The sequence below is a fragment of the Heterocephalus glaber genome, unplaced genomic scaffold (genome assembly GCF_053883595.1).
Source record: "Heterocephalus glaber isolate CG9 unplaced genomic scaffold, H.glaber_assembly_v1.0 deba00000818, whole genome shotgun sequence".
Classification (NCBI taxonomy): domain Eukaryota; kingdom Metazoa; phylum Chordata; class Mammalia; order Rodentia; family Bathyergidae; genus Heterocephalus; species Heterocephalus glaber.
In genome coordinates, this window is record NW_028258164.1 from 7668042 (window position 1) to 7695362 (window position 27321).

General features: G+C 41.4%; 1 pseudogene across 1 annotated transcript; it reads left to right on the forward strand.

Moving 5' to 3' along the window:
* Positions 1-27027, forward strand: LOC101708845 (transient receptor potential cation channel subfamily V member 5-like; annotated as a pseudogene). The gene is made up of 12 exons (XR_015449846.1): positions 1-573; positions 856-954; positions 1094-1266; positions 1635-1781; positions 3798-4010; positions 14680-14766; positions 14863-14939; positions 15167-15334; positions 15531-15595; positions 17331-17606; positions 26065-26169; positions 26742-27027. The product of XR_015449846.1 is annotated as a transient receptor potential cation channel subfamily V member 5-like (transcript).
* The last annotated feature ends 294 nt before the right edge of the window (positions 27028-27321 follow it).

A 27321-nucleotide genomic window follows, 5' to 3' on the forward strand; every position in this document is an offset into this window, starting at 1 on the left:
GACACAGAGAAAAAAGCAGAAGAGAGCACAGGGACAAAGCCAAGAGAGACAGGAACCGCACGGGCAGAGTCAGCGAAGAGGTGGGGTCCGCCCCATGCAGAGGCCGTTCTGTATTTTCACCACCCCTGTTTTTCGCCTTCCTACCCTTTGCCCTCCTGCACCTCCAAGCTGGAAAACCCTCTTCTCTTATGTCGCACCTTCCTGTTCTCTGGGCCGTAGCGTATTGCAGCTCATCTTCATGCTTCTTGGTGGTGGGAGGAGTGAGAAGGTGCAGGAGAGGCTAGGGGACAGGGCTCCAAGCGGTGGATCTGGGGAAAGCCTGCCTCAGGGCCCCAGTGCCTGCCCTGGAGAGCTCAGGTGTGGGGTTGGTGTGCCCCTGCCAGAATTGGTCACAGTCCTGGGGGACAGACTGGGAACTGATAGCTCTCTCTGTCCAGGTCAGACTGCCCTGCACATAACTTTCAGGAACAATAACGTGAACCTTGTGCGCACCCTGCTCTCCCACGGTGCCAGGGTCTCTTCCAGAGCAACAGACACTACCAGAGAACAATCCTCACAACCAGATCTTCCAAGGTGAATGCCAGGGCCAGGCTGACAAAAAGGGGAGGAGGACAGCAGGGTGACATGGAGGGTGCCTAAGGTGGGCTCTCTTCAGATGGAGCAGCCCTTGCAGGACTGAAGGCCAGAGACCATGGCCCACACAAGCTCTGCCCTGTCCTTTCCTCTGGTTCTGCTGGACAAGGGTCCCCAACACCCAGCCTGGGTGTAGGGAGGAGGAGGCAGTCACCTGGGGACACTGTCCCTCTCATCCTGGGACCCCGCTGTCTCCTGCCACTGATCCCACTGTGTCCCCAGGGGAGCACCCTCTGTCCTTTGCAGCCTGCGTGGGCAGTGAGGAGATCGTGCAGCTGTTCATAGAGCATGGAGCTGGCATCTGGGGCCAGGACTCACTGGGTAGGAACTGGATGGGGATGGATACTGGGATGCTGCAGGGGCTATGCAGGTGGGGGTGGAGGAGACAGGCCATCCCAGGTGGGAATGGGGCCATGGGGGACAGTAGGCCTGTGGTCACATGAGAGTCTGCCCTCCCCAGGAAACACTGTGCTGCACATCCTCATCCTGCAGCCCAACAAAACCTTCGCCTGCCAGATGTACAACTTGGTGTTGTCCTATGATGGAGGGGACCACCTGCAATGCCTGGAGCTCGTGCCCAACCACCAGGGCCTGACCCCCTTCAAGCTGGCTGGAGTGGAGGGCAACACTGTGGTGAGGGGCTCCCCAGCCCTGACGCATCTCCCTAAGGACCTTTCACTCCAAACTCCCAAGGAGTTCCCACTCCATCACTAAAACCTTCACCTCAGCTTCCCCTACTCAGGAGCCCTGAGCCTTTCACCTTAGGTAGCAGCCACGGGAACCCAAGCTCTCTCTCCATTCACCTGCTCTATTCCTTCAGAGCTTTATGGGGTTGGTCTAGGAAAGATGACAATGCAAGAAAAAGATTCATGTAAGCAGAAGATCTCCAATTCCCCACTGTCTTTTGGTCCCAGAGTGGGCTCCTGGCCTAGTCCACAGTGCAGTTCTCTGGGACCAGCTTCCCACGCAGTAGCCTCCCTTTCTCCCCTGTGCCCTCTCAGATGTTCCAACACCTGATGCAGAAGCGGAAGCACATCCAGTGGTCATACGGGCCACTGACATCTACTCTCTATGACCTCACGGAGATCGACTCTTGGGGAGAGGAGCTGTCCTTTCTAGAGCTTGTGGTCTCCTCTAAGAAGCGGGAGGTATGGATGTCAGGGAGTCTGGGACCTGTGGGTGAGCAACTTAGGGTCTGCCCAGAGCCCAGTTTCCAGCTGTATCCTGGGCCTCAGACACTTCCCAGCCTTTCATTAGGTGGAGATGAGACCAGTCCCAGGGAGCTGTAGGGAAAGCCCAGTCTGCATTCCCCTCCTGACCACATTCTCCCTCTGCTTAGCTCAGTCTCTTCCAGTTACCTCCCTCATTCTATCCCTTCAGATGAGCAATTCCCCAAATAGAAGTTGTTACCTTCCCCTCCCACCCTTTTTTTTTTTGGCACCTGGGATCCAACTCTGGACCTTGTGCTTTCAAGGCAGGGATTGGAACCACTAAGCTAAATCCCCAGCCCTCCCACCCTGCTTTCCTTCCCTCCTTCACTCCTTCCTTCCTTCTTTCTTTTTTCCTACCTTCCCTCCTTCCTTCTTTCTTTCCTTCCATCCTTCATTCCACATACTTGGAACTTACTGTATCCCTGATATTACACAAGGAACAGATGATATAGAATAGATAAACCACACTTTCTGTCAGTTAGCTTAGTCACTTTCTTGTCCCTGTCTTCCATAATTGCAATAAAATAAGGCTGGAACCATTATGGGGATATATGAAATGCACAGAGACAGAAAAATGGAAGTGGGGTCATCTTGGCTTGGATGGACCTGAGTCTCCAAGGAGGAGCTGGGGGGTTACCTGCAGGATGAGAGCTTTCCAGAGAGGGAACAGCCTATAGATCATACAGCATCAAATGACACAAAGGAAAAGACAATCAGTTATAATATACTATAATATACAGGAGAAAGTGACTCTGGTTTTGGGGAATTGCCAAGATATTGGCAAAATACATTTTCTGTTAAACAGCATGATATTTTCCTAGGAACGTTTAGCCATAAATCATGGGCGGTTGTTATCACAAATGAATAAAAGTAAGGTTGAGTACAAGTTTGTGTGAACTTCCTCAGAGAATAATCCTGGATACAAGCTTTGATCAGATTTTCTTAATAAGTAGAAGCACAATTCCAACATGTAGATTTTGCCACCACACTTCCTTGGTCTTTCAGGTCAGCTAGTTCTCAATATTCTCCTTGGATTCTATCCATGTCTTGTGTCAGCTACTTCTCTCTTCCCTAACACTTTCTCTCAGTCCCTGTTTCATATTCCTTGTTATCCTCACCCCTATTTCCATCGGAAGAGCCAGACTTCCAGCTTAGGGCAAAAGAATCTCTCTGTCTGGGGCTCACTCAGCTTCCTACCTTGAATTGCCAAGTATGTCTGGAAACTGCCCACTATCTCTTTTTTCCCTCTGTCTTCAAAGGATAGTATATTTTGGCTAGTGGTTAATCTCTCCAACTTTGTTTTGAATCTACCTCTTCATAATTTCTCAGATGTTTCATCCTATCCATCATTCTCTGTACCTTAAATCCTTGCAGTCTATTTATATCAGACCTGGATTATTCCCATATCCTACTACCAGCTCTACTGATTTTCTTCTAGAAAAATTGAACTACTTTCCTGCTTTGCCTTACCAATTGCCCTACATATAATTCAGAAAAACATTTTTCAAACTCCTACCTTGGTGTCCATTGGTCACAATGATCTGGCTCTTACTTACTTTGCCAATTATATCTTTTGTCCACCAATCTCAACGGTTTCTCCCATATTTCCAACTTCACTTTCTTTGCAAATGGGCAACAGTTTTGCATAATTTCCTGCCCTGGAAACTGCTGATTCTTTGTGGAATGATCTTTGCTTACTCTCCCTTCACCCAATTAGCTATGACTCATCTGTTAAAGCCACAACAGTGCCATGGCAACTTGGATTTACATTTGTAGTGGTTTATCTGTTGTCCTACCATAAAGGATGAATTGCCTAGGTGTCTGACAAGGAAATACTTAACTGAATGTTTGATGAGAGTGATGGTTTCTGCTCTGCTCCTCTGGAGCTTAGTGGGAAAAGCAACACTCCTTACCAAGTGGATCATCCCAAGTTGCACTCTTCTTGCGTGGCAGGCTCACCAGATCCTAGAACAGATCCCTGTGAAGGAGCTGGTGACCTTGAAGTGAAGGAAATAAGGGTGCTCCTACTTCTGCATCCTGGGTGCCTTGCACATTCTCTACATGATCTGCTTCACCACGTGCTGTGTCTACCACCCCTTCAAGGTCCGTGATGAGAACCGCACACACTCTCGAGATAGCACTGTCCTCCAACAGAAACTGCTACAGGTGACTCTTCTCAGAAGGCCTGAAGGGAATAGTATATGAGGTGATGGCACTACAAACAAGACAGACGCTGTCCCCATGGGATCCAGAAGTGCCAGGTTCCCAGTTACCAGGTTCTGAATTAGGGATGCAATAAGGAGGCCAGAGACAGAGCTTAATGAGTAGAAGACCATCTGTCCAGGGAGTTGTAGATTTTCTCACAGAAACTTAGAAAGAATGCTTGTTATTGGTCACCCTGGACATTTGTGATATGTCTTATAATTTACAGGGAGCATCAGCTCATTGTAGTGGGATATTTAAGGGAGGGAAACTGTACTCACATCCATCTCTGAGTCTATTTCTGGTCTAATAGGGTAACATGGACAGCCCCTCTGGTTGGCATCCTCCTCTGTGCACTGTCAACATGAATGCATGGGCAATAACGGGTCAGCTGCCTGCCTGTCTGACAGAGACCTTGCACAAGGTTGCTTGGATTGAGTAGCAAGATGAACTGAATCATCTCTGAAATCTTCTTACTGCTGTGATGCCCTGACACCTGAGTGGTGAGGAGGGCTGATCAGAGATGTGCAGTGAATGCAAAACTCTGCTGCTGGAGAAAGCAAGCCCTCCTTTGTATGAAACAGAGTAGAGTCAAGACAGTACTTTTGAACATATATATGTGTAACCAGCAGAGCTGTGTTTGGTGGGGGTGGGGGTGATTCATGCATTGCTAAAATTTTTGTCCTGGTGAAATAAAAATGGCCCAAAAAGAGTACAGGCATATGGACAGAATGGAGAAGAGAGGAGAAGAAGAATTTTGTAAGGCCAGTAAGAACTGTGTGACTAGAGGTATACACTCCATGCAGGATATACAAGTAATAGGAATTGCTCAGCAAAGAGTAGAAAATAAAATGGTTCATTCAGAAAGAAAATTAATTTCCTACAGTCAAATTATGAGTTGGGTGAGTTGGGTTACAACAAGGAAAGTTGTATGAGTAGAGAAAGAGCAGGGCAAAGAAACTGAAGCTGGGCAAGTGGGATATCAGCTCTAAGATGCCCCATTATTCAGCCATCAATGTCATGTTAGAGAGAGAGAGAGAGAGAGAGAGAGAGAGATAATTTGCTAAATTATAGAGGATAATTCTTGATCACAAGTGCGGTCTGTTACCCAAGGAAGATAGTGTGAGATTTTCAGACAACATAAGGACAGTAAGAAAATCTTGGTAACAGAGAAATAGAAAGTGACTAGAAATGGAGAAATACACATACACTAACAAGTTGAGAGTGGCTGGACTTTTGCAAAGTGTCTGGCTGCATTTCCTCAAACATATTCTTTCCCAGCATTGGTTTTTGCCACACCTACTGGGAGACTTTATGCAGATACAGTATAGGGAGTGCTCTGCCCTAAGAGCTGAGTGGTGCTGAGCAATCAGTTACCACCAACTCTGCTTCTGTGTACCACTCTCTCTTTGGGACAGGACCAAGTAGTACAAACTTATGTTCCTTTGGCCCAGATAGGCTAAACTATATTTAAAAGACCTCCTCCCTTTTGCCTAAGGACTAGGTGAAGCATAATCCTAGCTAAATGCCTTTGCCCTTCCTTCTTTTTCCTTGCCTATTTCTTCCTTCTTCCTACTTGCCATTTTTTACTACTTTGTTTTTGCTTATATCAAAGACACTTAAATGCAAATAGAAGAATCTTGACTTAAATATTCTTTCCTTGACAGAGAAGAGGAAGTGAGTCTCAAGAATGCAGCTGCAAGAGGTTTAGACAGCAAAGAACATCAAGGAAAGGTCTCTGGTTTTGATCCTAACCATTGACTCTTGGCCCTGAGTTTAGGGAAGATCTGTGACCCTCTCACTTAGTAGTAAATCAGTTCGAATTAGAGCAGGGGCTCCCAAATTTACCATGATAATTTGGAAAGTTTTGCTGTCACAAGGCAGAAAATTTGTTAAATAAGAGATAATTGTTCTTTCTCCCATTTTGTATTACTTGAAAGTCTTAAAAATACAAAATTTTACAAATGCAGTGTTTAGAATTAATGAATGCAATTATCGATCTCTTAGCCTATGGAAAGGTTGCTTAGATAAATGAATACTTTAATAGCCAGTTATATTAATAAGTCTGGAAGCACTGGGGTCTCAAGCATTCTAGAGTTTTCGCTATTGGATGTTTTGGGATCTGATCACAGGCTTCAAATCTGACCCTGGAGATCCCTTCTAGTTCACCACTGGGCTCTTCTGAGAACGGCCTGGTAGCACCATTACAGGGCATTTGAAATTAAGGAAAACAAACTCCGGCATTTATACAAGGCAGCACAAACCCAACCCTTGTAAGGATAGAGTTAGTTTATCTCTACCCAAATTTGAGAACATCTTAATGACTCTAAGGTGCTCCATTTTCAGCCAAAAATCTATGCTTTTCCAAGGTTTCCCAAGAGTTTATTAGAGTTTATTTATTAGAGTTTATTTGCTCCTCTGTTGCATTTCTGCCTGGTGTAGGCAGAGCAGCCTGAACTAGGGTACCAGTTCCCTCAGGTTTATAGATGGGTGAAAGATTCAAAGTCTAGGACTCAGGTGGCTTGCATTTTAGTCCTAACCCTAAATTGAATGAAATCCTAAATGAAATTGCTGTTTGACTTTAGGCAAATCCTACCTCCTGTGAGATATATGGTTTTAACCAAGACTACATGTTAGAACCTTGGGAAAATGATTTTTTTGAAAAAGCAGCTCCTGGGCCGGGGATTTATCTCAGTGGCACTGCACCTGTCTCACAAGCGCAAGGTCCTGAGTTCAGTCCCCGGTTTTAAAAAGAGCAGCTCCTATACTATATCTCATAATTTTAAAATCAGCTATAAATCAGGATGTCTGAAGCTGAGGAATGGCCTTTGTATTTTTAAGAAACCTTATGAATGATGAATGTTTGTCAGGGTTGAGAATTACTTGACTCTGTCTTTGAGATATTCCATCATCATACATCCTATTTGTCTCTTTGAAAAGATTCCTTCAAGCTCTTCTTTGCCCTTTTCTTCCTTAGGAACATTTCACTAATTCACTAATTTAGCAAATAATAATGTTAAATATTGTCCTAGGTGTTAGAAATTCAACAACCGTGGTCTGAATAAAACACAATGTAGATATGGCCCTGGCCTAAGAGAGTAGAGACCATTTACTTTAAATAAAATGAGCATATGAATAAATACTTTATTGAAAACTGGTTATCACAAACATCTTTCCCTGTATTAAGAAGAACAAGGAGTTAAGAGAGCTTATCACAAGTTCTAGGCTCCTGTGAGAGGAAGGCTTCTGAGGAAGCCTGGTCTCTAAGGTGAGATTTGGGTGAGTGGTTGATAAAAATAGTTTTAGGCAGAGGAAATGCACGTACAAAGGCCCTGAGTCAGGAAGATCTTTCTAAAGGTGTAGGTATGAAAATAAGAGTAGCTAGAACATAGGAAACTGGGTTGGATGTCTCCAGATGAGGGTGTCCAGGCAGTTCCCTCCTGAGGCATGCATCAGATTGTCAAGCCATCTTGAGGATTTTGTTCGTTATCCCCAAAGTAATGGGATGCTCAGAAGGACTTAAACAGGGAAAACCTTTGACCAGATATTTGTTTGTAAAGTGACTCTGTTTGCAAGTAGAGAACAGACTTGAGCTCACAAGGGAGGATGCAGAGAGAGCAGGCAGGGCAGGTGTCTCTTAAAGTTTAGCAAGCAAGAGAAGATGGTTCATTGGAATAGGGATGGGGTAGGGAGATGGAGGGAATGGGTTGGCATCAGGAGACTCACTGAGGGTAAAATCATTACTTCTGTGTGATAGATTAGATACAAAGAGTGAGGGGAGAGATGTACCAGGAATGACATGTCGTTTTCCACTTATCTTAAATCATCTTCTACCTGTCACTGTCAGAGAGATGCAACTGTGTGCATGTCAGTATTCCTCACAAACCCTGGACAGCCCAAAGCACCACAGCTGTTTGAAACCCAAACTAATTTCCGAATCTATACAACTCTGTTCAGGGGTCCCTATGAAGAAGTATAGGAAATTAAAGACAGAGAAAGAAAGGAGGAGAAATAAGGAACCTGGTGGGTAAAAACAACATGTCCCGAGAAGTGCTTACTATAGTTACTTTACATGCATCCTCAGCACTTCTAAAATCTTGTTAAACTGTAGATTCTGGCAATGAGTATGGAGTGGGACCTGAGACCTGCTGGGTGACACTAATGTTGGGACACCATAGACCACATTTGCAATGGAAGAGCGTTATTCACTTAATCCCAATAGACCTCCTATTAGTAAATAAAATTATCGCCAAGTCAACAATGGTGGATTGGAGAGCAAGGGAGATTAAGCACTGCGGCAAAGACATTCTGCTAGAAAGAATGGTGCTGGGGTTAGGTACAGGTCTACTCTGCTTCACCTTATAATACTCACCTCTAAATACCAAATTCTGAGTTTCTCCCTCCAGAGTGATGTGCTACACCCCAGCCTTCTTGCCTGCGGACCCACTGAGGGAGAAATTCCTGTCTCCAGTCTTTGAGCTAGCTTGGCCCGGCACAGCACCTTTCACCTGTATTCTCATTTTAGAAAGATCAGAGCAGAAGATTGGTAGGAGTGGGTTGAAAGAGGGGGAAATGGATGGCGGAAACAAGATGATAGATATCATGAGTTTATCTGAAGGCACTAGGTCTGTGAATTGTGGAAAAATGAAGCATTTGTGAGAGAATTAGAACACCACATGAACAGGACTTGTGAATGAGCAGCCCTGATGATTTACTCTGCTGAATGTAACCTTGATCTCCATCTAAAAACATTTTTAAGGAGGCAACGCCCCCGTTGCAACCTTGGCACCCTTTTAACCGAAGGAAAAGGGTCTGTGTCGCCCGTGTCGCAGTGACTGTAGCCCTCACGTCCTCCTGCCCTCACCGACCCAGTGTCTGTGTCCCGACTGCAGCTTCTGGTGCAGATATTTTCCTCTCCTGATAGGAACTCGCATGGGTGGTCTCCAGTGTGCAGACGGACCCTCTGCACTCTTCCTCATCTGTCTGCAGGTAGCCACTCATTTCTTCCAGGGTAGGGAAGAGGGCTCCTTGGGAATGACAAGTCTTTGACCTCCTATCCAGCAGCGAGAGAATTTCCTCATGAACAGCTCCAAAACAGAAAGGTGCTATACGTTCAAGTACAGTCACACTGGCTGGTTTCTACCATCTGCTCTACCAGTTCTAAGCAGGTGACTTTAGCAAACAAAAGGGGCAGAGAAGGTGAGCTGGTCCCAGCACCCAGAAGGAAGCTCCCCTATTGCCATCCCAAGCTCCTAGGGCAGAGAAGGTGAGCCGCTCAGGTGCCAGAAGCAACCCCCCCACCGTGGAAATGAGAAGACACATAAACATAAAACAGACTTCCGGATCACCTACAGCAACCCCAAAGGGAAACAAGATGGAACACTCTGACACTCAACCACCTGGACTCTCTGAACTGGCAACAAAAGAGGATCTGGGAAAAATGAAATCAGAAATAATTACTCAGATAACAGCAAAGATTGTGCTCATGGTGCAAGATATGATTAATAAATCTAGAGAGGACACAGATAAAAAAATAGAGGATTTGAGGAACATGATAGAATCCCAACATAGGAAACAAATGGAATCCATAAAACAGATGCAAACAGATTTCCAGGAGATTAAAAACTCCACCGAAAGTCTGCTCAGCAGAATGAACCAATGTGAAGATAGAATTTCAGATATAGAAGAAAAGATTGCAATTAGTGACCAGGAGAAGAACAATTGCTTTAAAATTGTAAAGGAACACGAGAAATCAATCCAGCAGCTGCTAGACGATGCAAAGAATAACATAAGACTGATTGGAGTCAATGAAGAAAGAGGAGAGAGTGCAGATGACATAAAAATACTCTTCACAGAAGTAATGGCAGAAAACTTTCCAAGGAGGGGAAAAGAACTTGACATACAGATAAGTGAGGCATATAGGACTCCAAAGAGCCTTGATCAAAAAAAATCTACACATAGACATATAATAGTTTGGATTCCAGAAATCCAACAGAAGAACAAAATTCTACAAGCAGTCAGAGAAAAGAAACAAATCACAAACAAAGGAAAGCCCATCAGAATCACAGCAGACTTCTCAATACAAACCCTCAAGGTAAGAAGATCTTGGAGTGATGTATTTCAAGTCCTAAAGGAAAACAGCTTCCAACCCAGACTGATGTACCCTGCAAAACTATCTTTCAAAATTGATGGAGAAATAAGATACTTTCATAAGAAAGAGCACCTCAGGAACTTCATGAATATCAAACCAGCACTCCAAAATATTTTAGTCAATATCCTAGGAAAAGACAATGAGGATCACAACCCCAGGAAACCCAGCAGAATGAATCCACTGGGCATGACAAATTAAATGCAAAGGGGGAGAATCCAACAAAAACAAAAAGTCATGACAAGGCTTTTAAAACTTTTACCTTCATCTCCCTAATGAGTGTATAATTCAGTCTTGTTATTGTACTTATTAGTATTTTTCTGATTCTAGAGTTGCACACATTTCCTTGTGCTATACTGGCTATTTATCATCTTCTTATGTCTACTTTTTAATTGGGTTGTCTATTAATGAGCTCTAAGAATTCTTTATATATTCTGCTCATAGGTTATATGCATTGTAAATATGGTCTGTTTAAGAACTACTTTTCATTTTAATGATGTCATTTAAAGTTCTAAATTTTGATGGAATCTCATTTATCAATTGTTTTCTTTTATACATCATGTTTTTTGTATCCTAGGTAGTTCTTGCCTACCCTAAATTCCTAAACATTTTCCCTTATAATTTCTTCTTAAAGTTTTATACTTTTAGGCTTTCATATTTATGTTCATAGATCCCTTCAAGTTATTTTCATGTATGGAAAAAAAGGGTTGAGGTTAATTTTTTATATATGGATACCAGGTGTTCTAGTGCTGTTTGCTGAAAGCACTATCTCTTCCTCGGCTCTTGAATTGAGTTTATATTCTATAAAATGCTAATGTTAAATAATCTTTCAAAACTCAGTGGACCATATATGTGTGGTTGTATTTCTAGATTCTCTGCTTTATTCCAATGATCTATATGTCTTTCGTTACACCAACACTGCCTTCATTACTGTAGCTTTAGAAGAAGTCTTAAAATTAGGTACTAAATGTCTTCCAACACTATTTTTGTTTTTGTTTTTGTTTTTTTAACTTTTCTAGGTCCTGTGTACTCCTACATAACTTTTAAATTTCAATATCCAATTCTTCATTTATATCAAGTATACACAGACCTGAATTTTTATATATACCTTGTGTTTTCTAATCCTGCTAAATTCAAATACAAGCTCTAGGGGCTCCTAAAGATTTCTTAGTATTTTCTTTGTAGATGATCATTTCATCTACGTATAAAGATTTTGCTTCTACCTTGCCAATCCTATCCTAATTGTGTCATTTTATTGCCAGACTATTTTTGTGGGGCCTAGGTTTCAAAGTTTAATGGAGAGATAAAGAGTAAGCAAATCTGCCCTTGTTCCCCACCTTAAGGAGAAAGCATTGTATCTTCTCCATTCATATAAGGCATTCTCACTGGAAGTATGGAGTACATGTCTTTAATCTGTTGAGAAGGTTCTGTTCTACTTCTGGTCTCCTATAGCTTTTACCATGAACAGCTGTGGAATTTAGTCCAATACTTTTTCTCCAACTAGTGACAGGATCATATGGCTTTTTCCTTTCCTCTGTTAAAATGATGACTTTTGAGGGTGGATCTTCCAATGCTGAACCGACACTGCCATCCCTATAACAAAACCACTTTCTACATACTGCCAGATCTGACTTCTAATAGTTTGTTCTATTAAACAAATTTCTATCTATGTTCATACTTTTTTCTTCTATTATCTTTATCCAGTTTTAGGATTAGCACAATGTTGAGTTCCTAAAATGAGGGGAGAAGTGTCCCTTCTTTTTTCTGCTTTAATTGTTTGATATAATTTATCAGTTAAAATGTATATGAGCCTGCTGTTGTATATAGGTAGGTTTTCAAGCTAGGAATATACTTTCTTTAATAGGTGCTATTCAAATTTTATATTTCCTCCAGAGTTAGTTTCATTAATTTGTCTTCCAAGGTACTTCTTAGAAGTTGTCAAATTTATTTCAAAACAGATTTGTGAAATATGCTTTCTATATCCTTTTAAATTCTGTAAAATCGGTGGTAATGTCTCCTAGATCTTGATATTGTAATTTTAAAAATGTATAATTGATATTGTGTAACAGGAAGAAAAGGTCTAAAGGTGCAGGGGAAGTGGGAGGGGTAGGGGAAAGGAAAAAAGGGAAAAGAAAAAATATGAGAAAAGGAAAAAAATGGAAACAAATCTTTGCAAATAGGGAGGGGTGGAGGCCGTGAAGGGAGGGCAGGGGAAGGGGAAAAAATAATAACCAAGAGACTCATGTAATGGTACAAGATCCCAATGATGAATGTAACTGTACTGTATACCTAAAATGTACCAATAAACTTAATGGGAAAAAATAATTTAAAAAAAACCATTTTTAAGAGCTACAAATCTAGAGAACTATGGACTAGACTTGATTTAGACAAAAAGGTGTGGATACGATCCCCAGTATATAAGATTCTAAATATTATTAGGAAAATTAAGTACTTGTTGGGCTTAGTGTTTAATTCTAGGAATGCCAAGTAGATTCACTAAAGGAGAATATTTATTATCACTTGAAGAGCATCAAAAAACCAGTCAATGAAATTCAATGCCCCTTTTCACTTTTAAAACATTAATATTTTCTTAACTACACAGATTATTCTAAAGTTGGGGCCAAAATTATATATCGATGTGAAATACAAGAATTCCCTCTTAAAATCAAAACCAAAGTTATGTGTATAAAATGCCCAATTTATTATTTTTATGGCAAAATTTTTACACACACACAATATTTTTGAGAGAGAAGTTTTTAAAAAACCAATCAAAACCCTATCTACAAGTCCAAGCACTGGTCTAGCAGAGGAGCAGGAAGGGGTTCTCAGAAGACCCCACATTCTGCAGCCTGATGTAGGGAGGGACCCCTGCCTGGCACAGGGCTGCAGGCAGGTACTCCAGGGCACTCAGAGCCCATCAGAGCTGAGGCAAAAGCTTGAGATTTCTGATAGCCTCTGCTAGTCACTGGTGAGTGTGAATGGGGACGCCTCCGTGTGAATGGATCTGTGGAATAAGCAAAGAGCAGCTGGTGCTGGGAAGCTGCAGAAGGAGAGTCTGGTGACCTGCACCTGCCAATGGTATCCATTAAATGGAGATTCACATTATCACCTGCCATTACCTTGCTGACTCCTAGGGCCGCTTTGCTCTTCCCAACTATCCTGGCCTTGCTCTTGGTAAATGTTTTTCTTCTTTGTTGAGACAATTATTGCTTTTCCAGATATACTTAACCAAGATGGAAAATTGTTATGTACTTCACGACTTTTGTATATATAATTGATGCATCATCTTATTTCTCATTTTGATGTTGTTTCTAAAGTAAATGTATTTATTATTTAGACTCTTACTAGGTGAGTCTGAAAAAGAGTTCACATGTTTTACAATAAAAGACAGGTGTTCAAGGAAGATTAAGATAAAGAAAAAGAGCACCATCCATGAACTGAATTTCATGAGTGAGAATACGAAGTTTAAAGGTATTTTCTATGGCTGAAAACAAAACAAACAACAAATTATGAAGCAGCATAATAAACACTAGAATATTTTAGAAGTATTTGTATAATTGTATGTGGGAATCGTCTGTTATTAAACATGTTTTCCAGAAAAAGGGTCCATAGTCTTTCTTATAGGATCAGGTTGTCTCATGACTTGAAAGAGATTAAGGATCATTTATGTAGAATTCAATAACTACATCTGTGTATTGCTGCAGAACTTGACTGTGATGTAAGACGCACTGAAGTTGGGTGTTTTCATCCCACCTTGACCCCAGGACCATACCTTCTCCATCTGTGTTCAAAATAAGCAGGGAAGTTTTCTGGGAACTAAAATCCACACAGCATGTCTAGTCCAATGTCTACCCTATTCTATACTACTAAATCATGAAAATCCACATGCAGATGCGCCTACGACACTTTAAGGTTTATACATCACCAAGTGTGCTTTTCACCATAGCTCTGGGAGGTAGCATTGGAATCTCCATTTGACAGATGAGAAATCTCGGGCTTAGAGAACTTCAATGGTGGGTTCATGGTCTCGTTAGGGATGCTGCATTCTGGGTTCATGCTGGAGCCTGAATTATGAGATACATTTACAGAGTATTCTGCCCAGTATGAATGACAGTGAAATTGGAACAGCTGGGTTTTCCCCATAGCTGAAACCATGCCAAGCCACTAAAAGCTCTTGTTCATTTGGTGGTCTTCTTAATTTGGTGCACTGAAATGTGTTCACTGCTGCTCAGTATACAAATCATTAATTAATGCTCACAGCATACAGAAGGAAGTGATATTGCTAGACAGTTATTGACATCTAACCTTAACTTAAACCTTGGACACTAGACTCACATGGTGGTTACAGAGTTAGGGCAACGTGGGTGATGGTGACGATGCTGCAGAGGGGGTTCTTTATTATACATAGACCTTGATAACTTTAGGCCACAAGATTTGACTCTTCATCTATCAGAAAGAATGCTTGTCCTGAATTTCCCTCTATAGGATGCTTAAGTGACTTGCAAGGATGACATCCCGCTGGCAGGAGAGTTGGTGTCCATCATTGGAGCTGTGATTATCCTCCTTATAGAGGTGAAGGGCAGAAGGTTCCAGGCCAAGGCTATCGTGAGAGGACTTTGACTGAAGTTCAGTCTATGTTGCCTTTTTGTTTTCCTGGCCTCTCCCCAGATCCCAGACATTTTCAGAGTTGATGCATGTCACTATTTTGGACAGACTGTCCTCAGGGACCCATTCCATGTCATCATGTGAGTTTCTCCTCTTTCAAACCTATAGTTCTTCTTAGGCATCTAGAGTTCAGGTGATCCTCACACCAGGATTTTTGTCCAGTGGGCTTGTGTCTATGATTATATGTGTGTTTTAGGTGTTAAGATAAGTCCAAGTGTGTGGGTACCACTCTAGTCAACACCATGCTATAGAGGACCTAGAATATTCCCAGCCCACCTTTCACTCTTTGCTTTCTGGTTTCCCTCAGTATCCCCTAAGTGTTCCTTCTGCTGGTGACCATGGCAGTGTGTCTCACAGATATCTATGGGGAAGTGGCACTCCTTCCCTTAGCCCTGGTGCTGGGTTGGTGCGGTGTCATGCACTTCACTTGATGACTCCAAAGGCTGGGCCCCTTTGCCATCATGATCCAGAAGGTCAGTGCTTTCCCAAGCCTCCTTCTGATCAGCCCATGGACCTTCCCAGATGGAGGGATGGGGACAAGTGTAAAGAGGAGTTACTTCTCAAAGTGAAGCTGATGGAACTAGAAAGATTTCCTGATCTGTTATTAATAGCTGCTCAGACAGTGGAGAAAAAAATCATCCCATCCTTTTTCCTTTTCTGGTTTTTGTATATTATTTTGGTGACCCAATACATTTCTGTTGGCTAATGATGACGGTCATCACAGGATTTGCTTCAGGTAAGAGCACTATGCCTTTATCCAGGACATTGGATCCAGATTTCAATTTGCTTTCTTTTCTGATTTAAACTCCTTTTTTTTGTTTGTTTGTTTGTTTCACATGATACAAAGTGTGACTAATCACACTTTTATTCATGGGTTCACAAGTACTCAGGTTGGCATAGAAAGTAGCCCTGTGTGTCCTGGGACAATAACATTCATATTAACCAACCTCCCTGCAGTAAGCCCTTTAAAAGAGAGATAGAGAAAAGCCTTTGGAGAAAGGAGCATATTAAACAGGAAAGACTGACCAGTAGTGGATCTCACAAGACTACGTGGGCAAACATAGACAATGCAATGTTTGACTCTCCTATGTTTATAGTTCAGAAGAAGGAACATAAAGTGACAGTGAGACAGAATGTGCCCTTCTATAAGGGCTGTTTAAAGTTGAAAAAAACCTAAAGAATTAGAAAAATGTGGCAGAAAAGAAAGAATTTGGAGATCTGAAGCATGACAGTGAAAACAGAAGGAAAATGGCAAAGAGAGACTGGAACAACCAGACACTCAGTTGAGGCACAGCAGAATGCCAGGGAATAGGAAAAGGAGCAACATAGGAAGGGACAGGCAGAGAGAGCCAGAGGGAGCGGAGTGGGTCTGTGAGTAGAGGAGAATTCTCAGAAGTGAAAAGAGCAAGGCAGCGATTCTCACTCAGTCCTTGATGTCTTTAGCTGCCCATCCAGTAGGCATGAGCTTTGAAGACCCCTCCACCTCTAAATGACCATGACTCTTACAGAGAACTCTACTGACTGCAATCAATTCACAACTAACCCTAACTCTAACCTTAACACCAACCAATTTGGATGCAGCCAGAATCATGCAACGAATTCTGGGGCCAGAATCATGAAAAGAATTAAGTTCGGGACCTGAAGTCTCACTGTAGTGGTCTGTATAGAATATTCCACTCCCTAGAGCCCCATTTACCCTTTCTCTCCCTCCCTATCAAATCTGCGTCTGTGCATGTACAGATTACAAAAGACAGTAATGAGAACAGAATGGTTTCCTGTACGTGTTTTGTACTTGGAGTACTTGAAGTGACCACTTCTTAATCATTGCACTTGCTTTCTTAAACAAGGGAGCAGTTCTTTGCTGTAGACCCTATTTCTGCTATTGGAATCAATTTGCTGATGTTTCACTGCCCCATGCAAAAAGAAGCCACATACAGGTTCTAGAGCTGTCTTCAGTTTCCAGGTCACCAATGAGAACCCAGTAGGCTTCACACTGGGGAGAGATAACTTTTCCCTGATGGTCCAGGCTCACCTTGGAAAGCTCAGAGTGATGAGTGGTCATCTAGAGGTAATCAAGATAAAGTAGGTGTGCTTCTTTTAGCCTTTTTATGTGCTCCATTCTTTAAAGTTATTGGAGATTAAATGCATTCTTTAAATAACTTATCTTTCAAATATTTGGTTTCCAAAACCATAAAAACCTGTTAGGTGACTTGTTATGCATAGGCACGTGCATGCATAATTTTTTTTAACAAATAAATGGATGAGTATTTCCATGACCTAGTTTAATGAAATTAGTTGTAAGACATCTTAGGCTAGGTCAGTTCTGTAAGTAACTCTACTTGTGGATATGTTATTATGTGGACATTTATACAAGTGTATGCAAATGTGTATCAAGAGTGAATGTTAATCAGGCCCATGCTTATGGTGATAATTCTGTCTCCATCTCCATACCCTCTTTCTGAGTGGCACAGAAGTCTTTATTATCTTCCAGTCAGAGGACTCATCCAATCTTAGGGAGTTCGCTGACTACTCTACAGCACTGCTCAGTACCTTTGAGCTCTACGCATCATCATTGGTGGCCCTGACTATTACATCATAGATCTGCCCTTCATCTACAGCATCACCTACGCTGCCTTCAATATCATCAGTAGCTCATACTCAACTTGTTTATTGCCATGATGAGCAACACCCACTGGCGAGTGGCCCAGGAACAAGATGAGCTCTGGAAGACCCAGATGAGTTTATTAGTGTCAGTCTGCTAAGTGTCCAGGGTCAGAGAGAAAAGTCAAAGTGGGGTATTTTATAGAAGGCCACTCTTTGGAGAGTAACAGAAAAACCCAGTGGGAACAACCTGAGGTACATGTGGATGAATGGTGGTGACAGAAGCAGAAAAAATAGAAGACAGTTGGAAGAGGTGGTGCTGTTGTCACAGCTGAAAAATAGATCTAGGAGTTCTTGAGTCCCTTGGAAAGTAGAAATCACTTTGTTCATGTGTATTCTAGTTTTTAAATTTAGACCTTATTTGATTCCATAAATCTTTGTTTATCCGTGATCTTTTCTTTGTATCATGATAGAGTAATGAAATGCTATTGTTGCAAATTACTCTCAGATGCCTTTATGTACAAGTTGACCTACTACTTTGCATAATAATTTATTGGTCAGAGGGACATTCATTATCTTATTAATGCCACTTAGGAACATATTATCTTAAATGTTGGAGTAGGGGAACATTTTATAATTTGAAAGGTTTCTTTTTTTCCACTTTATTAAATTCTTTTCTTGGTACATTGTAGGTATACAACACAATTACATTTCTCATTGGGAATTGTACCTTTACATAATGCATCTTGGTTCTTATTTTTTCCCTATTCCTAGCCCTCCCTTCACCCCCTCCACCCTTCCCTATTTACAATGACTTTATTTCCATTTCTCATCATTTTTCCTTTCCCTTCTTTCCTTTCCCCTGCCCCTCCCACTACCCCTACCCCTTTGGACCTTTTCTTCCTATTTTACATTTTCGATTATTCATTCTAATCATTGGTACATTTTAGGTATACAATATAATGACATTCATCATTGGAAATTTGCACCTTTACATAGTCTCTCTTGGTTCTTATTTTTCACCCTTGCCCAGCCCTCCCTTCAACCCCTCCATTCCTCCCTATTTACAAAGATTTTGTTCCTATTTTTCCATTTTCTCATATTAATCCCATTCCCTTCTATCCTTTCCCCTAGCCCTCCCACTTCCTTCCCCTTTGCCCCTTTTCTTCCTATTTCACATTACCTATTATACATTTTAGTCCTTATTTACACTTTCAGTTTCTCACACCAGAGAAACTATTTGGCACTTATACATGTGTGTCCTATTTATTTCACTTAAGAGTATTGCCTCAATGTGCATCCACTTAGCTATAAATGTCTCAAATTTCTCATTTTTTATGGCTGAGTAGTACTCCATTTTATAAAAAACCACATTTTCTTTATTCAGTCTCCAGTTGATGGGCATTTGGGCTGTTTCCAAGTTTTAGCTATCACAAATTGTGCTGTTATGATCATGGGCGCACATATATCACTGTGGTATGATACTTTTAATTCTTTGGGGAAGATCCCCAGCAGTGGAATAGTGGGATCAAATGGCACTTCCAGTCCTAGTTCTTTGAGGTATCTCCATACTGATTTCCACAGCGCTTGCACCAGTCTACACTCCCACCAGCAGTGGAGCAGGGTTCCTCTTTCCTCACAGCCCTGCCAGCATTTGTTATTGGTTGATTTCATGATAGCAGCCATTCTTTCTGGAGTGAAGTGGAATCTCAGCATTGTTTTCATTTGCATTTCTCGAATGACCAGGGATGTTGAACATTTTTTTATGTATTTATTTGCTATTTCTACTTCTTTGTGTGAGAAATATCTGTTCATTTCAGATGCTCATTTTCAGATTGGGTCTTTAAATTTGGGAGGTCTGATCTTTTTAAGTTCTTTATAGATTCAAGATAGTAGACCTTTGTCTGAGGAAGAGCAGGTGAAGATTTTTTTTCCCACATTGTGGGTTGTCTCTTCACACTGCTGGTGGTTTCTCTTGCTGTGCAGAAGCCTTTCAAGAAGAAGAGACCCCACTTGTTGATTGTTTGTGCTAGTTCACAGGCAACTGAGGTTTTGTTCATAAAATCTTTTCCTACACCGATGTCTTCAAGGGTTCTACCTAACCTCTGTTCCAACTGGTTCAGAGTCTCTATTTTAATATTTAGATCTTTAATCCATTTTGATTTTAGTTTAGTGCATGGTGAGAGATATAGTTCTAGTTTTAATCTTTGTCAAGTTGAAGCCCAATTTTTCCAGCACCATTTATTAAAGAGGCTATCTTTCTTCCAGTGAGGGCGTTTGGCTCCTTTATCGAAGATGAGATGGCTGAGTGTGTCTGGCATTGTTTCTGCATCTTCTAATCTGTTCCACTGGTCCTCAGGTCTGTTTCTTTGCCAGTACCATGCTGTTTTTATCATGGTAGCTTTGTAGTAGAGTTGCAGGTTGGGGCTTGTGACACCCCCTGCCATGTCTCTGTTACCTAGAATTGCTTTTGCTATTCTGGGTCTCTTCTTGTTCCAAATGAATTTTTGGATTGTTTTCTCAAGGTCCATGAAGTAGGCTGCTGAGATCTCAATTGGAATTGCATTAAATCTATATAGCAGTATTGGAAGTATGGCCATTTTCACTATATTAATCCTTCCTACCCAGGAGCAGGGGATGTCTTCCCATTTTCTGATATCATCTTTAATCTCTCTTTTCAGAGTGGCATAGATTTCATAAAAAAGGTCTTCGATTTCTTTCGTTGGGTTGATTCCTAGGTATTTCAGTTCTTTGGATGCTATTGTGAAAGGAATTATTTGCCCTATTTCTCTCTCAGTGAGTCTGTCATTCATGTAGAGGAAAGCTATTGATTTTTGTGTGTTGACCTTGTAACCAGCTACTTGGCTGAATTTGGTTATTAAGTCTAGAAGACTTTTGGTGGAGTTCTTGGGGTCTTCTATATAGAGTATCATGTCATCTGCAAATAATGACAATTTGACTTCTTCATTTCCTATCTTTATTCCTTTTATTTCTTTCTCTTGTCTAATTGCTGTGGCTGTTTCCAGAACTATATTGAACAAGAGTGGTGATAGTGGACATCCTTGTCTTGTTCCTGATTTTAGTGTGAAGGATTTCAGTTTTTGACCATTTAGTATGATATTAGCTGTTGGTTTTTCATAGATGGCTTCTATCAGTTTGAGGTAGAGACCATCTATTCCAATTTTTTGTAGGGTTTTTATCCTAAATGCATGTTGGATTTTGTCAAATGCTTTTTCTGCATCTATGGAGATAATCATATGGTTTTTGTCCTTGGCTCTATTGATAAGAGTGTATTATGTTGATTGATTTGTGTATATTGAACCATCCCTGCATCCCTGGGATGAATCCCACTTGATCAGGGTGTATGATCTTCTTGATGGTCTTCTGCATTCTGTTTGCCATTATCTTATTAAGGATTTTTGCATGTATGTTCATTAGTGAGATTGGCCTATAGTTCTCCTTTTCGGTTGGGTCTTTCTCTGCTTTGGGGATCAAGGTGATGCTTGCTTCCAGGAATGAATTTGGGAGTATTTCTTCCCTTTCAATTTCATTGAAGAGTTTAAAGAGTAGTGGCAGCAGTTCCTCTCTAAATGTCTTGTAGAATTCAGCAGTGAAGCCATCAGGGCCTGGGCTTTTCTTAGTTGATAAGTTTTAAATTGCATTTTCAATTTCATTGGTTTATATTGGGTTGTTCAGAATTTTTAAGTCTTCTTCATTCAACTTTGGTAATTCATATGTATCTAGGAATCTGTCCATTTCTTCTGTGTTGTCCATCTTATTGGTGTATAGGTTCTTGAAGTAGGTATTGATGATCATCTGGATTTCTGCTGGGTCTGTTGTCATTTCACCCTTTTCATTCCTAATTGCATGGATTTGGGCCTTTTCTTTCCTTTTTCTGATAAGGTTGGCTAAGGGTTTGTCAATTTTGTTGATTCTTTTGAAGAACCAACTCTTGGCTTCATTGATTTTTTTGTATCATTCTCTTAGTCTCCATTGCATTGATTTCTCCTCTGATCTTTATAATTTCCTCCCTTGTATGATCTCTGGGGTTGCCCTGTTCTTCTTTTTCTAGAAGCTTGAGGTGTAGCATCAGGTTGTTGAATTGGGCTCGTTCTGTTTTCCTAATATGCTCATTCACTGCTATGCATTTCCCTCATAAGACTGCTTTCATTGTGTCCCATAGATTCTGATATGTTGTATTGTCATTGTCATTTAATTCAAGTAACTGTCTGATTTCTTTAATTTCCTCTGTGACCCATTGGTTATTCAGAAGTGTGTTGTTCAACTTCCACGTGTTTATGAATTTTTTTGAGTTTCTTTTGGTATGGATCTCCAATTTCATCGCACTATGGTCTGATAATATATAGGGGATAACTTCAATTCCTTTGCACTTACTTAAACATGTTCTGTGTGTGAGTATGTGGTCTATTTTGGAGAATGACCCATGTGCACCTGAGAAGAATGTGTATTCTGATTTTGTGGGGTGGAAGACTCTGTAAACATGTGTTAAGTTCATTTGTTCAAGAGTTCGATTGAGTTCTAGTATTTCATTACTTATTTTTAGTCTAGTTGATCTATCTATTTGTGACAGTGTGGTGTTGAGGTCCCCCACTACAATTGTATTAGTGTATATATGACTTTTCATGTCCATTAGTATTTGTTTTACATAGTTGGGTGCACTAGTGTTTGGTGCATAGATATTTATGATTGTCATCTCTTCCTCTTGGATTGTTCCTTTTACAAGGATGTAGTGTCCTTCTCCATCTCTCTTAATCAGTGTTGGTTTGAAATCTACTTGATCTGCAAAGAGGATAGCTTCTCCTGTTTTTTTCCTGTCACATGGAGTATTGTTTTCCACCCTTTAACTTTCAGTCTATGAGTTTCCTTTTGAATGAAGTGTGTTTCTTGTATGCAGCATATTATTGAATTTTTCTTCTTGGCCCATTCTGCCAGTCTATTTCTTTTGATTGGTAAGTTGAGACCATTAACATTGATGGGTATAGCTGAAAAGCATTGACTTGTCATTGCCATGACCGTTTCTTTTTGTTGGGTTCTCCCCATTTACATTCAATTTCTTGTCATACCAGATGGGTTCATTCTGCTTTGCTTCCTGGGGTCGTGATCCTCAATGTCTGTTCCTAGGATATTGTGTAAAATTCTTTGGAGTGCTGGTTTAGTATTCATGAAGTTCCTAAGGTGCTGTTTGTCATGAAAGTATCTTATTTCTCCATCCATTTTGAAAGATAGTTTTGGAAGGTACATCAATCTGGGTTGGAGGCTGTTTTCTTTTAGGTCTTGGAATATGTCACTCCAAGCTCTTCTTGCCTTGATGGTTTGTATTGAGAAGTCTGCTGTGATTCTGATGAGCTTTCCTTTGTATGTGATTTGTTTCTTTTCTCTAACTGCTTGCAGAACTTTGTTCTTCTGTTGAGTTTCTGGAATCTTAACAATTATATGCCTATGTGTAGATTTTTTTTTGATCAAGGCTATTTGGAGTCCTATACACCTCACTTATCTGTATGTCCAGCTCTTTTCCCCTCCTTGGAAAGTTTTCTGCCATTATTTCTGTGAGGAGATTTTTTATGTCATCTGAACTCTCTCTTGTTTCTTCATTGACTCCAATCAGTCTTATGTTATTCTTCTTTGCATCATCTAGCAGCTTCTGGATTGATTTCTCATGTTCCCTTATAATTTTGAAGCAGTTTTTCTTTTCCTGGTCACTAATTGCAATCTTATCTCCTATATCTGGAATTCTGTCCTCACATTGGCTCTTTCTGCTGTGTAGACGTTCAATGGAGTTTTTCATGTCCTGGAAATCTATTTGCATCTGTTTTATGGATTCCATGTGTTTCCTATGTTGGGATTCCATCATGTTCCTGAGCTCCTCTCTAGATTTATTAATCATGTCTTGCACTAGGGGCACAATTTCTCCTGTTATCTGAGAAATCATTTCTGATTTCATTTTTTCCAGATCCCCTTTTGTTGCCAGTTCAGTGGGTCCAGGTAGTTGAGTATCAGAGTGTTCCATCTCATTTCCCTTTGGGGTTGCTGTAGGTGATCTGGAAGTCTGGTTTTGAGACTTATTTACTTGTTTTCTCATTTTGACTGGGTGTGTTGGGGGGCTGTTGGCGCCTGCACAGATTACCTCCTCTGAGTTGGGAGAGTTGGGACAGGGGCCGGGAGCAGCAGTAGGGATGGTGGCCCAAAAGCCCTTTCCTGTGGACCGGGAGCAGCGGGAAGGATGGTGGCCAGGAAGCCCCTTCCTCTGGTCCAGGAGCAGTGGGATGGCGGCTCAGAAGCCCCTACCTCTAGGCTGGGAGCGGTGGGAGGGATGGTGGACCAGAAGCCCCTTCCTCTGGGCCAGGAGCGGCAGGACAGAAGGTGGCCCAAAAGCCCTGAAAGGGTTTTTTTTTTGTTACACTGAACTGGTGGCCATTTTCTTCTAATTCCATCTTTGATGCCAGAATGTTTCCTCTCCTATGACAGAGAATACACTCTTTTGTGTGTACATTATTAAAATATTTGAGTACAGCTATCATTCCTCATGTTTCAGTCATGTAACAATAGTGCTTTGGAGCCTACTGTGTGCTGGAAAATGTCCGGGAGATGAAGCACAACTTGAGTCCCCACAGAGTTGCCAGTCTATTTGGAAAGCGAAACATGAAACAAAGAACTTTACATAATGCTGCTCAATTGCTGCAATAAAAGTGCCCAGAGAAGAACAAGCGGCTAAGTGTAGGATGCAAAGCAGGAACGTAACTGGAATGTTAGGGAATGGCAGTTAATATGAAATCCTAAAAATGGATTAACCAGCTGAGGAGGATAGAGGTCAGAGTGTGTAGCAATGAGGAGTCATGACTAGAAGAACAGCAAACCAAACTCAAACTCACTTTTTCTTTGAGTAATGTAACGAGAAAATATTCTTCCTTTCATAAGGGCAAAGTATAGAGCATTATACCATCCTTAGGGATGTCTGGTCAGAACTCAGTCTCCATCTCACACATTCCATGGGTTTCCTTGTTCTGTGATCTCTCACCTTGACTTTCTCTTCTAAGAAAAGCTCTGCCATCATGTTGTTGAGATAACCTATAGAAGCTCCAAACTCCAGAAGGAATGGCCAGATACCCAATATTGCACAATCCCAAACGCTCCACTTAAGTTGCATCCAGTGACTCTGTAGAGACAGTAATATGCTTTAGGCTTTTAAATAGCGTCTTTGATTCCAGAAAATTCTCAGTTCCATGTCTTGGCAGTGAGTTTGGGTCATAGGCCCATCTTTCAATTTGCAATAAGACTCAAGACTACAGTGGTGGTGATGACAGTGATGATGGTGAAGTCCCTTCATCTCAGCTTATTGGAGAGAATAGACTAATAAACTAGAGCTCCATTCAGCCCAGTCTAGTCGAAGAAATGGTCTGTGAGTGGAGAGGGAGTAAGTCTTGAAAGGAAAAGTGAGTTCTGATTTCCAAAGTAAGGGAGACTTCATGATGGCAGGAAAACTGTAAAAGATTTTGAGGAGAAGAAGAGCTATCCAGAAAAGAGAACAGTATGATTGGAAGTCTGGGGCTGGGAGAGAATGTGGTGCAGCTAAAAAACTGACAGAAGTATGGAGTAGTGAGACAACCAGGGAGTGGAAGAACATAACATAGGGGATTTGCTATTTTAAGAATCACCACTTTCTTCAGTCAATAAATCTTTTCCCCAACCCATCCTGATTGCACTTATCTGTGAGCTAACAAATTATGGAAATTAGAATGCCCGTATTATGGAGGGCATTAGGGAGGTCATGGCTTTTCTTACTTTAGACTTCATACTACTATTAATAGCATCTAAAATTGAATCAGATCTTTTAGTAAATATAAAAATGGCCCTTTCTAAACTTATGATCAGCTACAATTTTGGAAATTTGACTTACTTAAGTAAGCTCCATAAATGTAAATATAGAGCTTCCCATTTGAAATTTCTTAAATTTTATTTCATTGTTTTTAGCAGCCTTTTGGTTCGGTGATATCATTTTATATTGCTCTTGTCACCCCACATATTATGTATCACTCCATTTTTCATCACAGGCATATTTGATAAGCTTATCTTCTGTGTTTCACCTAGGCAATTAATGAGGGCTGGACAAAGAACAGAACAAAAACATGGTGCTAGCCATCTGTACCAACTGTGCAGCCATTAATCAACTCTTTTCCTTAAGTGATAGATGCTTAGTTTTCTGCAAATTCCCTGAACTGGAATAGCATCATTTTATTTCTGAGGTCATATAGAGTTTGTTTATTCATTTTATTTACATCGAGCTCATTGGTTTATGCCTTTCCTATAAGAAATGAAAAGAGATTAGTTTGGAATGACTCATAAACAGTCATGTAGGAGTCATTCTTTTATTTGAAACATGAAATAACCTTTTATTTTTCAGATGAGAAAAGCAGGGTAGCACAGTCTTGGGGTGGATGGGGGTGGATGAATGATGGCCCTCACCACGGGTCTCTAGGGTCTTTATCTCACAGGTTGCTTTAGGTTTCCTTTGCTAATGCCCTCAATGTCTCTCTGAACTTCAGTGGCTCTTTCTGAGTTCTGTCCCTATCTGTCACCTCTCTCCAGGTCATGGTGACCACAGTGCTGCTGGAGAGGAAGATGCTCCCCTCCTGTGGCCCCGGTCTGGGATCTCTTGAGTGAATATGGCCTTGGGAACCTCTGGTTCTTGAGGTGAGTGACCATGGGTAATGTGGCCTGGAGATTTCTTTAGCAGTGGTAATGAGGGCACCCAGAAGAATGCACTAGCCTGTCTTGAGGAGGAAGATAGTTGGAGGGACTAGAAAGAATTCACCTCAGAGGAGTGCTGTGTGCCACCTTGAATGTATATGGACATCTTTTCCGCCTTGTTCTTACCTGACCCACACTTCCAATACTCTCTGGCCTTGGATCTAACTTAGACCTTCTTGCTCTACTGTTACCTCCTGATCTGGCTCTCTTCTCTCCCTCCTCACAGGTATTTGAATTCCATCTTCTCAACCTTATGGTTCTTGTATCTCTCACCTGTCTCTATTTTCTGTTTCATAATTCCATATTTAGCACCACAGACACAGTGTGCTCCCCTCCATATCCTGATTGTTCAGCCTCTGATCTCATTCCAATTTTTTCTCCACTCCAGTCTTCTTATTTGATCCTAGTTGCTCTTCTGGTAGCTTCCTTCCCTTCCTTCCCTTGACTCCTGGTTCTTTTCTCTCCCATTCACCTTTGTTTCAACGTGGCACTTGACCTCCTCACTTCACCATCAGGGTCCTAAAGCACCATGACCAGAATCCTTTGCGAGCGCTAGGATATGTGGAAGCTTTCCAATCCTCAGATAAGGAAGATGGACAAGAGCAGCTTCCTGAGAAACAGCCCTCTGGGGATGAGAGTGGAACTCTGACCTGAGCCTTCCTGGCCCTCCCTGTCCAGGAATACATCCCACAGCAGCAGCAGTCACCAGGGCTGGGTGATCCTTGATCTAAACACACTGGACACTTGAATCTTGGATTGGACATTGGTGAGGAGGATGGAGAGCAGGAGTCCCATTTCTGATAAGATCTGCATTATTCTTGACCTGACTCCAGGCTGGCCTGTGTTGAGGCCAGAGAGGGAGATGCCAGCTTATGGAAGCATCTACATTTCATGCCTGTTAATCATAGGATAGTATAGACAAAGTAATTCCTAAAGAGTCTTATCCTACCCTCCACATCTGCATCTCTATAGAAGGGAAATGGTCATGTGTTGCAGTTTATTTCTTACAGGTTCTTGGAAGTCTCATACCTCCAGAAAAGCAGATATCTTTTTGCTCAATGTTTTCCTTGGCAGCCAAAGACATGAGGAATGGAT